The 14961-nt window shown below is 46.7% G+C and overlaps 2 pseudogenes; both read right to left on the reverse strand.

The window, feature by feature from the left end:
- Window positions 1-226: 226 nt before the first annotated feature.
- Window positions 227-12113, reverse strand: LOC123488402 (annotated as a pseudogene).
- An 823-nt stretch (window positions 12114-12936) lies between these two features.
- The window catches only part of LOC123488403, a 43359-nt pseudogene continuing 41334 nt past the window's right edge, over window positions 12937-14961 (reverse strand).

Below are 14961 nucleotides of genomic sequence, written 5' to 3' on the forward strand. Positions count from 1 at the left end.
TTCACTGCACCTATCCGGTGTTTGCCTCCCATTCCCTCTCTCAACACTCTCCCTCTCCTTCCCATCCCCTCCTTTCCTCCTTCCCTCCTTCCCTCTCTAGAGAATAATAAATAATAATAAAGTAGTACTCTGCTCTTCCACTCTGTCTATGCTGTCATCCTATTGCGTTGTTGCCTCCCATTCCCTCCCTCCCCTCCCTTCCTCTCACCCTCCGCCCTGTCCTTACCGAGTAGTGTCTCTTCCGGGTCTTGTCCACGCACTTGCCCTGGAGGCAGATGCGGCCCTTGCCACACGGCGTGCCCTCCACGGCGGGCAGCTTCTTGGTCAGGCACACCATCTGGCCCTGGCGTATCACTGCGCACCACAGGCGGGCGCACACGTCCATGCCCGGGCAGACTGTGTACTCAGGCCCAAACGCCAGGCGGCACTGGCGCACAGCGTCGTAGCTCTGGCCGGGCAGCTCCTCTGAGCCGAGCATGGGCTGGCGAGGAGTGTCCAGGAGACACTCGGCTGTAGAGGGGGAGAGGGGAGGAGGAAAAAGGAGAAGAGGGGGAGAGGATGGAATGAGGAGAAAGGTTTAGGGGTAAGTGGAAAGTGGAAAGGATATAAAAATGAGAGGATGGACAGATCAGTGCATTGCTTTTTTGTATACATGGTGTCCAATGCCAAAGGCTGTTTGTCTGTCTGGTTTATCAAACCTCCGATCATTCTAATCCGCCACTCGATAGGTGTGAAGGGACATTGGATTCAATTTGGCAAAGACAACAGCACATGAACTCTGTACAGTAGGTGAGCCCAACCCTCAATGTTTAACCAAGTAAGTCATTGAGGTATTCTCCTCACTTTTACAATTAAGACTTGGTTACCTCCTAACCATTAGTTCAGGGCTAGTCAACTCTAGGCCTGGAGTGCACAAAATACTTCTGGATTTCATTCTCTCCTCCCTCCCGCTCTCCTCTTCTCATCCCCCTCTATCCTATCCTGCCATTCTTCCCGCTCTCCTCCTCTCATCCCCCCTCTCCATGTCTTACCGTTGCCATCGTCAAAGAAGTCAGTGATGGTAGCTGAAGGTGCAGCGGCTCCAGGGGTTTGGAGGCGTCGATGGAGGTCAGGATGGACTGACATGAGACGCTTGTCCGCGCTGGCGCCGAAACGCTCTTCGCAGAACTTGGAGTCGTCTGGGACAGGCCCAGCAAGTGACCTTTGGTTCACAGACAGAGAGATGGACAGGCAGGCAGACAGAAAGACAAATCATTTTGGGGGGGTGTTTGTTTACACAATGAGCATTGTATTCGTGAGAGTGTGTATCTGTATTTGTATTTATTAAGGATCCCCATTAGCTGCTGCCAAGGCAGCAGCTACTCTTCCTGGAGTCCAAACAAGATTAAGGCAACTACATCACAAAAATAAATAAAACAGTACAACATACAACACTTTATTACACCACTACTCTATCATTACAAATCTACAATACAAAATGTATAATACCACAATACAACAATATTACAACATTACAATGTACATGTGTTAGCGTGTGTGCGTATGCGTGTGTGCCTGTGTTTGTGTCTCTTCACAGTCCGCTTCGTTCCATAAACTGTAGTTGTATCTGTTTTCTTAAATCAGATTTTACTGCTCGCTTGAGTTACTTGATGTGGAATATAGTTCCATGTAGTCATGGCTCTATGTAGTACTGTGCGTTTTCCAGAGTCTGCTCTGGACTTGGGGACATGAAGAGACCCCTGGTGACAGTGATAGCAATAAAGTTTGGATGTGTTTGCATGTGCTTGCGTACACTAAAAATGGCAGGTGTGTATGTGTGTATGCAGGTGTGTGAACGGTGCCCACCTATCTCGTGGTGCCACTGTGAAGGCGGCATGGAGTCCGTCGTCTCTATGACGGCACAGCTCCTCTCTGGTGAGCAGATGGTGCCAACGTCGGCCATGCCCAGTGTGTCACACGAGTAGGTGCCCACACAGGTCCTATACAGGGGGCACAAGCAAATGGGTTGGTGGAAAGGGTGAAATGAGTTAGTGAAATAAGTTAGTGTAAAGGGTGAAATAAGTTAGTGTATAGGTAGAACACACACATATACTGTAGGACTCACACACACCAAAACACAGACAATGCAAGGACAAGCTGGATAGCTTACAGATGACAAATGAGAGAAGATCAGATGTCAATAGACCTTATTTGACCCAAAATTGTTGATGCTTTGAGTTCACTCTATTTCTTCACCTCTCTCTCTCTCTCTCTCTCTCTCTCTCTCTCTCTCTCTCTCTCTCTCTCTCTCTCTCTCTCTCTCTCTCTCTCTCTCTCTCTCTCTCCTCTCTCTCTTTTATAAGGTACTGTGTATTGACCAGTGTTCCAGCTCCCACACAGATCTATACAGATGATGCCCAGAGGGATTGAAGCTACTCTGCTGTGTAGAGGAATCAATCAGTCACTCAAACACTGTGTCCCTATGCCATCGACTCTCTCGTTCTCAGAAACACACACACACATGCACGCACGTGGACACACACATGCAGACACACAAGTATGCATGCACACACAGACACACACAGGCATGCAAGCGTGCACACACACAAACGCACACACTCTCACAGTATACATACAGTGTGTACATTGTTTAATGTAAAAGGACACGTGTCATGTATGAATGAGATAAGGGGCGTGCGCGAGGGCAAACACACACACACACTCCTCTCCTCCCCACCCACCACCCCAGGCCCCCCTCCCACACACACCCTGGGGACAGGATGAATCCCTTGTTAAGTGATGTTGACAGGTCCGCTGTGCCGTGTGTGAGAGACTCTCTGGGGTGTGTATTTACTGCTTTCGGATGGAACACTTTAGGAACAAACCCGTCTCGTTCTCTGTTCTGGGCTCTCCAACACATGACCAACAGGGGGGAACGCCTCATACACTTACTCTAGACACAAACTCTGACCGCGTCCGAAATGGCACCCTATTCCCTACATAGTGCACTACTTTTGACCAGGGTCCATTGGGCCATTAGTGCCTATTCCCTATATGGTGAACTACTTAGGGCTCTGGTCAAAAGTAATGCACTATGTAGGGAATAGGGTGCCATTTCGGACACAGTTGCTTTAGACAGAAACTCTTAAAAGAGAAAGTCCCCTACTTACTGAAGGAGACATAAAAACAAAGTCAAATACAGTCCAGTCCGATTGCATTCCACTAAATGCATTGTGTTAGTTATCGTTAAGATTTTGCCCCCTGATGTGTGTGTAGATGGAGAGTTGTGTTTTGAACTCCTCGTTGTCACTATCAGATGAAATAGCCAATCGAGAGGGACATTGTAGAAAGAGTTCATCTCACTAGCCAATCGTGAGGGACATTGTAGAAAGAGTTAATCTCCCTAGCCAATTGGGAGGGATTTTGTAGAACAGGGTTTCCAGACTAGTCTCGGACCCCAAAGGGTGCATGTTTTGGGTTTTGACCTCCACTACACAGCTGATTCAAATAATCAACTAAGCATCAAGCTTTGATAATTTTTATCAGCTGTGTAGAGTTAGGGCAAAAACCAAAATGTGCACCCCTTGGGGTCCCGAGGTCCCGAGGACGCTGTTGTAGAAAGAGTTAATCTCACTAGCCATTCGGGAGGGACATTGTAGAAAGAGTTAATTTCACTAGCCAATCAGGAGGGACATTGTCTCTCTTTCTCTCTCACTTTCACTATCTTTTGTTCACTTTAACTTGTTGTCCCAAACTCTCTCTGCCTCCCATTCCCCCTTTCACTCTGTCCCTGTCTCTCTCATGTTCCCTCTGTCTCTCTCACTTTCACTCTGTCCCTGTCTCTCTCATGTTCCCTCTGTCTCTCTTTTTTCTCCTCTCCCTCCCGCTCTCCAGTGTGTTCTCAGCTTGGTATTTTCCCTTTTCTCCTAAGGGGCTTTCACAGACATATGAGAGCGTGAGCGAGAGAAAGAAAGAGGGAGGGCGAGAAAGAGAGAGCAAGATAAATAAAGTTATGGAATCAGACACCTGGGGAAAGGGATGGGAGGATGGAGGAAATGAAAAGAGAGGAGGAAAGAATGGAGGGATTGGGCAGTTCTGGAAATAATGAGCAAAATAACCTCAGCACTGGTGGTAAGGTATTTAGGTCAGTAGATGATCATATAAGAAGACTGCGTGTGTCTGTGTGAGAAAGTGAGTAAGGGTGTGTTTGTGTGTGTGTGACATGCACCTGCGCGCATGTGTGTGAGTCTCGGGTCAACCAGGGGAACACACCCTAGCTGCGTTCGAAAAACACACTGCCACTCTGAGTAAAGGAGAGTGTCAATCACAGACACACACACTGTCAGTTTGTAGCGTTAGTGTGCATGCACGCACAAACACTGCTAATACTGTATCATGGAGAGAGTCCAGAGAGACTAACCACAACAACTTGTCACTCAGAAATCAGGGTCAACAATGTAAGAGTCAATTATCCGTGAAATGAATGGCCTGCCAATCATCGGTGAGAGTGACATTAGCCTATTAAATGGCAATGGTACTAGGCTAGTCAGGCCCCGATGGTCCCGACAAAACTCCTGGCCCAGTGACCTATGACACACATTTAAGCGGTTACCTTTACAATAACATGATAGTATCCTTCATATACAACCATATCAGCCTATCAGAGAGACTGTGATTGTCATTCCAGAGGTAGGATACCGTCCCAGACCTTAACTGCTAGCTGGTCATTTAAGTTCATGGCATTGTTTTGTCTACTGAACAAATCAGATAGCAACAGACAGACCCCCTTCCAAAACATCCATATATCCATACTCTATCATTCCAACTCCAGTGCACATGCACACACTCTATCATATTTGCTGTGGAGAATTTAGTATGTACGCATGTGTATTATTCGATTTGAACAGAGCATGTCCTATGTGCTCTCCTGTCTCTTCTCCTCTTCGCTCATGTTTGTTGTGAGTGTGTATGTGTGAGAGTGTGTGTTTACAGTATGTGTGTGTGCGTGTCTGCTTACAGTGTTTCTGCATTCAGTGTGTGTGTGTGTGTGCTTTTACATTGTGTGTGTGTACTGTGTGTACATTGTGTGTCTGCTTAAAGTGTGTGTGTGTGTGTGTATGCATGTGTGCGAACATGCGCGCATGTGTTTAAGGTGTCTGAGTTTCCCGATCCTCTCCTCCCATAGGTAGGCCTATAGCTCCTCTGTTTGTTATAACAGACTGGGGTATTTCACAGGTCCTATATTTCATGCTTATATAAACTCTGCCATTCAACTTTCGACCCATCGCTCGGTCCACGTGATTGGTCAGGAACATCTTGTTACGTGCCATTGCCACCTAGTAACAGCGTGAGATAGGCTACTCTGCATCACAGATCATGAATGAACTTTTCAGACCCGGCACCTGCATAAGGTGATTGTCATGTGTGTTTTGTGTATAAAGTGATAATGACCTAGGTGTTATTGGTTTGAGCAAGCCACTGGGCTGCGCACCACTGGGGTGACATGTCTGTCTGTTGAAACTATCAAGGACATTTGCAGGGTACTGTGCTTTAACATAGAGACAACAATAATTGAACTTCTCATTATTCACATAAAGAATAAGAGGGCGGATCTGATCCTAGATCAGTAGTGCTACTTTGGGACGTTTCGCGAATATGTGCCCTTAATCTTCAACAAATACGTAACCTTCAACAAAAAGGAGATGTAGCCTAGCATTTCTATGCTTTCTTGGCTCTCTGCATACACACTCTCTCGTTCTCAGAGTTCTCCCTCTGTCCATCTCTCTCTACCTATCTCTTTCTCAGAGTCCACACACACTCTCGCTCCCTCTCTCTTTCTCGGTGTCCTCTCTACCTCTCTCCTCTCTATATCACTCTAGCCCCCTCTATCTTTCTTTCTCTCCCTCTCTCTCTGGCAATAAGGAAACCTTAAACATGTATGTCCTAGTGCCTGAGGGAACAATCAAAGTAAGAGTCTACAACAAACATGATCATCTCTAGGATGTAATATTTATGTTGAATATTTCCATGCTGCATATTCATGTAATTAGTTATGTTTTCTTGGCTATTTCAAGTTGATTCTTTCTGGGCTCTTTCTATCTCTCTATGTCAGGGTTCCGTGAACTGGCATGCCCGCAGGCCAATTTTATTTGGCCCTGTCACGGACGTTGAAGGACGGGTCAGACCAAGGCGCAGCGTGAAATGCATACATGTTTATTTTATAAAATAAACACACGAACAAAAACAACAAAACAACGTAACGTGAAGTCCTCAGGCTAAACACAAAAGCCTCATACACGGAACAAGAGCCCACAAACACAGTAGGCAACTGAGCTACCTAAGTATGATCCCCAATCAGAGACAACGAGCGACAGCTGTCTCTGATTGGGAATCACACCCGGCCAAACATAGAAAACCAATACCTAGATTCTACACATAGAAAACATAACATAGATACTAAACATGCACGCCCTGACCAAACTAACTAGAGTTCTATAGGTCAAGGCGTGACAGGCCCCCCAAGTTTTCTGAATAAAAAACTAACGTTTTTTTTGTATTACTTTTGTTATTGTTGGACATGAACTGTAAAAACACCAGCAAATCAACTCCAAGTGATTTTAATTTAGGAAATATTATTATCACGCATAATAGAGAGATATAAAGTTGAAGTCGGAAGTTTACATACACCTTAGCCAAATACCTTTAAACTCAGTTTTTCACAATTCCTGACATTTAATCCTAGTAAAAATTCCCTGTTTTAGGTCAGTTAGGATCACCACTTTATTTTAAGAATGTGAAATGTCAGAATAATAGTAGAGAGAATGATTTATTTCCAGCTTTAATTTATTTAATCACATTCCCAGTGGGTCAGAAGTTTACATACACTCAATTAGTACTTGGTAGCATTGCCTTTAAATTGTTTAACTTGGGTCAAACGTTTTGGGTAGCCTTCCACAAGCTTCCCACAATAAGTTGGGTGAATTTTGGCCCATTCCTCCTGGACAGAGCTGGTGTAACTGAGTCAGGTTTGTAGGCCTCCTTGCTCGCTCTACACACTTTTTCAGTTCTGCCCACAAACTTTCTATAGGATTGAAGTCAGGGCTTTGTGATGGCCACTCCAATACCTTGACTTTGTTGTCCTTAAGCCATTTTGCCACAACTGGAAGTATGCTTGGGGTCATTGTCCATTTGGAAGACCCATTTGCGACCAAGCTTTTAACTTCCTGACTGATGTCTTGACATGTTGCTTCAATATATCCACATAATTTTCCTTCCTCATGATGCCATCTATTTTGTGAAGTTCACCAGTCCCTCCTGCAGCAAAGCACCTCCACAGCATGATGCTGCCACCCCGTGCTTCACGGTTGGGATGGTATTCATCGGCTTGCAAGCAACCCCCCTTTTTCCTCCAAACATAACGATGGTCATTATGGCACAACGGTTCTATTTTTTGTTTCATCAGACCAGAGGACATTTCTCCAAAAAGTATGATCTTTGTCCCCATGTGCAGTTGCAAACCGTACTCTGGCTTTTTTATGGCGGTTTTGGAACAGTGGCTTCTTTCTTGCTGAGCGGCCTTTCAGGTTATGTCTATATAGGACTCGTTTTACTGTGGATATAGATACTTTGTACCTGTTTCCTCCAGCATCTTCACAAGGTCCTTTGCTGTTGTTCTGGGATTGATTTGCACTTTTGACCAAAGTACGTTCATCTCTAGGAGACAGAACGCGTCTCCTTCCTGAGCAGTATGACGGCTGCGTGGTCCCATGGTGTTTATACTTGCATACTATTGTTTGTACAGATGAAGGTGGTACCTTCAGGCGTTTGGAAATTGCTCCCAAGGATGAACCAGACTTGTGGAGGTCTTGGCTGATTTCTTTTGATTTTCCCATAATGTCAAGCAAAGAGGCACTGAGTTTGAAGGTAGGCCTTGAAATACATCCACAGGTACACCTCCAGTTGACTCAAATTATGTCAATTAGCCTATCAGAAGCTTCTAAAGCCATGACATCATTTTCTTCAGTTTTCCAAGCTGTTTAAAAGCACAGTCAATTTAGTGTATTTAAACGTCTGACCCACTGGAATTGTGATATAGTGAATTATAAGTGAAATAATCTGTCTGTAAACAATTGTTGGAAGAATTACTTGTGTCATGCACAAAGTAGATGTCCTAACCGACTTGCCAAAACTATAGTATGTTAACAAGACATTTGTGGAGTGGTTGAAAAACAAGTTTTAATGACTCCAACCTAAGTGTATGTAAACTTCCGACTTCAACTGTATGTGATCGTATACAAATGTAAGCAAGGTTTGAAATGATTATGTTTAAGTCAAATGTTGTATCTGTTTGGGCTTCTTGCGGTCAATTTGCAGTTGACAAATTATTTACAATTATGTCCCAGCCCCTGACCATCCGCTCAAGAAAAAAATTGGCCTGCTGCTAAATCTAGTCGATGATCCCTGCTCTATGTTCTGTCAGTAGAGAGCTCTTCTCCTCACAGTGAGGCTTTGTGTACTGTCCTGGACTCTGGCAAGAGCAGTCATGCGTCCGGTCACACTGTGACGTAACACCTAATAATCACACACAGGCACGCACATACACACACACGCGCATGCACGCACCCACGCACACACAAATGCACACACATATAAATGCATACACACACAGAGTCCCCTCAATGTGTCTCTTGTTCTGTCCTGGTGCGGCATGCAAAGAGCCCGGTGACAATGGCACACGGGTCAGCTCACTCAGGACACGGGGGGTGTTGGGACTGGAGTAATTGGACCCATGCATGAATAACCCCATGTTCCAATAAACTCCCCCCTCTACATCGCTAAAGAATGGATGGGTCTCGTCTCTGACTGTGAGAATGCAGTCTGATTATGGATTTGACTTCCATTGAATGAGCGTGACTCACCCAAACTACGACACTGACTTCTTTGATAACAAGCTACAGCAATGAAAGACAACTGAATGGAAGGGTTGTGTTTTAAAGATACAGTGATCTAACACTACAGCCAATCACGGAATCAGAGTTCAAATCCTATTGGCTGAGGGGGTTCACTGACCTTTGACCTTTTGATAAGTCATGACCCACTCCAAACACCTTGCAGGTGTTATTATGTTGTTATGCTATGGAGTTGTTACTGTTGTTATGACCTGACACTTGCCCCTGGGTAGTGCCAGCGCCAGGTATCTCCGTGCCCGTTGTGCCAACCACTGTGCCAACCATGCCACCCCTAACCCCGCAGGTGACACAGAGGGGATGCACTGCCAAGTGGGTGGGAGGTCCATGACCATGCAGGTGGTGGTGGTAATAGTTGGCACACCGTGCTCTGCCAACCTGCCAAGCCCAGGTATGCTCACGTGGCGCTGGCAACAGGATCCACCCGGGCACCGGTGCCAACATAAGTTACCTCGGTATTCCCTGGTTTTGGCACCCGTCTCTAGCACAAGACCTTGCATTATTTCATTACACGCACCACAATCCTGAGGCAAGAAAGACACCTGACACCTCAACCACAGCCGACGGACTAAGAAACCACACCAGAGGGGTGAAAAATGCACAGAGCTTAGTTGTTTTTAGATATATGTGTGTGTGTGCTCAAGATTGACTTCGGAAATTGGAGGTATGTCCATGTCCTGAGGACTTCCGAAATGCCTTCACAACTGGCCACTAGGGGGCAACAGTGAGCGCTATTACCATCATAATCCCATGATTTGGATCCATTGGTCATATGTTCAATCTCTGTGGTAGACACTAATTTTAACCCTTAATTTAACAATTTGGAATGAAGGCCTAATGTTTTAACCCTATCCAAAACCATTAACTTCGAAATGTAATGTTTGCAGAAATGGAAAGATGCTGAGCAGGAGGAGTCAACTCAGGGTGCCAAAAACAATTCGAAATTTGACATTTGGAGCAACTTCGAAATTTGATGTTTGGAGAAGCTTGGATATAGGTCAGAATCTGAAGTTAAATTGGTAAAACCATGAGATCTTGTATAAACGAGTGTGGTCTTGGTCAATGTAGGCTATTGGTTTTCAGAGGGGTAGATGTGGTTGCTTTTTTGACAGCCCCAGCTCTGCTCAGAGAAAAAATGTAGGGGGGAAAAAATTGAAGGAAAAAATGAAGGAAGAAATACATAGGGCTGAAGTCGCTGCGGTTTCTGGTTGAGAGAAACATTCTGAACTCTAACCAGCAGCTGATTTAAACTACATCCCTTCAACCCTGGAAGAATGTGCGTGCGCAGCTGGTGCGAGAGATCACAAGGGCTCGAGACATTGGTTGTCAGGGGACTGGGAGAGTCTGAGACAGAGGAGGCTGCCCAGAAAAACACAAGCGGAGGAAACGCTCTTTTATAAGACACGCGCGAGAGCCCACAGAGAGGAGGGAGGGTGTGCAAGACACAGAGAGAGAAATAGAGAGAGAGAGGCACACGCCCTCAATTTGGTAACACTAAACCGAAGCAGATTTCCGCTTGATAACAACAATGTAATAAACATATTTTGGTTCCAAATGACTCTCCTGAATAACAGGTACGAGTACAGAAACGCATGCAGTACCATAATAACAACAAACACTGGCGTCATGCTTGGCGTAACACCTGAGTGTAAAATGCGCTCTAGTCCGGTGAGTGGGAAGGGAATGGCCCTGGCGCGCAGTGGTATGTGTGTGTTGGCCAGGTGATGGGGGGGAGTGCGAGTCGGACTCTATGGGTTTCTTTATTTATTTACCTGCCTGGTGAAGAGGATGGCGGCGTCGTGGTGGTGCTGGTTGTCGTCGTCCAGTGGGTTCTGCTGGTTCTGCCACTTGCAGAAGCTCTTGAGTGTGGCGGCTGCGTTCTTGGACACCTCCAGCCCCTTCTCCCTTCTCCGTGACGATGGCCACCTTCACAACGGACAGACGGATGGGGTTCTCGATGCTGGCATGGCTGTACAACTTGGAAGCGATGGAGGCCAGCGTGAGCAGGTAGTGGTGCAGGTCCTCGCCATACTTCTTGGACATGGACTCGTCTGCAACCAGCAGGAGCTCCACGTGCCTGGCGCGCGAAACCGACCTCTTGCGCCGACTTCCCAGTGAGGGTGGAGAGGCACGTTTGGAGAACTGTGTCCACCATCTTCTGCGCTCCTTGCCCCCGTCCAGGGTGACATCGTGCCGGTCGCGTTTCCTTTCCCTCGGCCCTTACGATGGTGTTTCCTCGATGCATCCATGCGCCCCGCGCCCTCCCTTGGTCCCACAGCTCTCGCTCACAGGCATGGCTTCGAAGCTGAAGCTCTCCCGCGTGAAGTAGTGGAGGGCGCTCTCCGCAGCCTTGTCCTGCAGCGAACGCTCGTCGTTATCGTGTCCCTTGGTTCGGATGAGGGGGTGATTGTGTAGCGCGCGTGTTTCCAACGCGAAAAAAGCCCTCTAGACCCCCACCACAGAGGCTGAAAACCGCCAGGGACTCGGGGTTGGAGTCCACGGTTCCCCGGTAAACACACTCCCGGTTCAAAGGCGCGGCGCCTTCTCCCGCCCCCATCAGGTTCATCACATATTTCGGACTGAAGTGATGTGACAAAATGGACTCATCCCTCTCCATATCTAACTGAAACCTTCTCCCATCCATGTAGAGCAGGTAACCAACCTTCCCACCCCCATGGTAAATCCGATCGACGTTCTGCATAACACCCTCTTTTGCAGGTGGAGCGAAAGCCCTGAAAGTGGTGAGACCCGCGGCGAGCACGGCATCGCAGCCCGTATGCAACTCCACGATGCACAGCAAAAGAAACACCAACATGCCTCCAGCAAAAGCACAAAAGACACCGGTCATCTTTACCCCAAAACAAGCAGTGCACGGTGAAACATTTATATTCCAACTAAAACAGTCATGGAAACGAAGAACAAACAATTTTCAGAACAGGTCCCGTTTGAATGCGCATGGTCTCGATATCCAGAATTTCCATGAAAAGTGTAAAAACGCAGAAAAATTAAGGCATCGGAGGGAATGGAAGAAAATACACAGCGGAGATGGAAGAAAGGACCAGCGGAGAAACCGGCTTGAGGACTGAGCTGAACTTGGAGAACAAAACACAAAGTTTCCTCTTAATAGAGGAGAGAAAAAAAGTCCTGCCCCTTTGCACTCACTCTCCACACCACCCCCATCGTCTCTCTCTCTGCTGCGTTCTCGTGTCTGCCGAAATCAAAGCAAAGTCAAGTGCAGGGAGGCTTCGGAGTCTGCCGCCCCACTCAACTCCACTTTTTGGCCCTGTCCCCGGCGCCGAGACGCAAACAGGAGTGTAAAGGAGTACTAGAACAAAGCATTTTTCTGTAATGTCACCCATCTTCAGCCTTCCCACTAGTTGGGACAGCAAGAGCGTAGCAGTGTATGTCGTGTGCCTTTTTTAAACGCGCGAGCATGTGTGTCGTCTAAATATGATCGCGCGCAAGGGTTCAATTCGAAGGGGTCATCCCTCAAAATCTTCTTCCTTTGTGAGATTGAAAAAAATACACTCGTGTTTTGGAAGGAGATATAAAAAAAAAACGTGCCGTCATTTACAGTCACAAGGAGTCACTCTATGGACTGCTATAGAAAACCAGCGCTATGCTACAACGCTCCAGATACCCCAGTCGCCCGCGGGTTTAGCCTACTCACTGTACAGAATAACGGCTTTTGTGCGATGGGAGCAGGGGCATTCACTCTGGTCTCTGTGTGGGTCTATTGGAGGTCATTTCACTCAAGCGTGACATCATCACTACTAGCAGCCACACAATGTCAACAATAACAACAACACCAGCCACCACCACAACTCATAAGCTTCCGTTCTTGTTATAGTAGGCCAAATAGAAAATAGCACTCTATCTCAGCATTTAAATGGTGTATTTAACACCTGCCTGTTATTTTTAAAGGTTCTAAGTGTGGCTCTTTTAATAATTGAAGGGGAAACTGTAACAGTGGGCTGGAGAGTGTCTGAAGTCAGAATTGTACAACTGTAGAGATGGATAATTTATGGAATTTTCAGAATAGAAGTTCTCACAGTTCAACTGTCTCAAAAAGGTGTGTGTGTCCTGTCCTATGTTCACAATGCTGAGCACACGTCTTTCTCTTTCTGTGCGGGAGGTATTTCTTCAGGATCCTGACGTCGAAGAGTCGCTGTCGTGTCTTCTTCACCACGGTGTCCATGTGGTTTGACCATTTCCGCTCCTCTGAGATGTGTACGCTGAGGAACTTGACGTTCTTGACTGTCTCCACGGCGGCCCCGTTGATGAGTATGGGGGCATGCCCAGCCTGGTTCCTCCTGAAGTCCACAATCAGTTCCTTTGTTTTACTGATGTTGAGGGAGAGGTGGTTTACCTGGCACCACGCCATCAGAGTGCCTACCTCCACCCTGTAGGGCATCTCGTCATTGTTGGTAATCAGACCTACTACTCTTGTGTCATCAGCAAACTTGATAATGGAGTGGGAACTGTGTGAGGCCACGCAGTTGTGGGTATACAAGGAGTACAGGAGGGGAAGAGGATGGTGGCATCGTGGTGGTGCTGGTTGTCGTCGTCCAGTGGGTTCTGCTGGTTCTGCCACTTGCAGAAGCTCTTGAGCGTGGCGGCTGCGTTCTTGGACACCTCCAGCCCCTTCTCCTTCTCATGGACTTGTTTGCGACCAGCAGGAGCTCCACGTGCCTGGCGCGCGAAACCGACCTCTTGCGCCGACTTCCCAGTGAGGGTGGAGAGGCACGTTTGGAGAACTGCGTTCACCATCTTCTGCTGTGCGCTCTGCTGTGCTCCTCGCCCCCGGGGAACTGTGTGAGGCCACGCAGTCGTGGGTATACAAGGAGTACAGGAGGGGCTGAGGATGCACTCTTGTGGGGCACCTGTGTTGAGAATCAGAGTCGAAGAGGTTATGTTGCCTACCTTCACAACCTGGGGGGCGGCCCTTCATGAAGTCTAGGACTTAGTTGTATAGGGAAGAGTTCAGTCCCAGGTCCATGAGGAGGGACTGTTTTGGGACTGTCAGTGTGTGTGTGTCTTGGCAATAGATTGTGTCTTCAGGGAAGTGTGTGTGTGCCAGGGGGTGTCATGCCTGTGTGTTTGGAGAGAGCTGATGCATACATAGCAGTCTAGGGCCAAACTCTCAGAGGGGAAGTGTGACTCTTCATGCATCTCCAGCTCTGTGTTTGTTTACTAGTTTACTGGTGGCTGAGTCACAGAACAGTGCTTTCCCATAGGAGTCATCAAAACACACAGAGAGAGAGAGAGCGAGAGAGGGAAGGAGATATGGAAACTTCCTTCTGTTTAGCCGCAAACACCCACGCACGCACCCATACACGCACACACACACACACACAAGCACCCACACACGCACACACGCACACACACACACACACAGTGTTGTAAAGCTAACCTTGTGGGGACACACAATTCAGTCCCATTCAAAATCAAATTTTCCCTAACCCCTAACCGTAAACCTAACCCTAACCCTAACCGTAACCATAATCCTAACATTAACCCTAACCCTAGCTCCTAACCCTAACCCTAGCTCCTAACCCTAACCCTAACCCTAAAACTAACCCTAGCTCCTAACCCTGAACCTAATTCTAACCCTAACATTAATTCTAACCTTAACTCTAAACGCCCTAGAAATAGCATTTGACCTTGTGGGCAGTGGTAGAAAAAGTACTCAATTGTCATACTTGAGTAAAAGTAAAGATACCTTAATAGAAAATGACTCAAGTATCAGTGAAATACTACTTGAGTAAAAGTCTAAAAGTATTTGGTTTAAATATAGTATCAGAAGTAAATGGAATTGCTCAAATGTACTTAAGTATCAAAAGTAAAAGTAAAAGTATAAACCATTTAAAATTCCTTATATTAATCAACATTTTATTTTATTTATTTATTGGCGGATAGCCAGGGGCAGACTCCAACACTCAGACATAATTTTAAAACAAAGCATTTGTGTTTAGTGAGTCAGGAGGGATGACCAGTGATGTTCTCTTGATAAGTG

The sequence above is a fragment of the Coregonus clupeaformis genome, unplaced genomic scaffold (assembly GCF_020615455.1).
Source record: "Coregonus clupeaformis isolate EN_2021a unplaced genomic scaffold, ASM2061545v1 scaf2268, whole genome shotgun sequence".
NCBI classification, from domain to species: domain Eukaryota; kingdom Metazoa; phylum Chordata; class Actinopteri; order Salmoniformes; family Salmonidae; genus Coregonus; species Coregonus clupeaformis.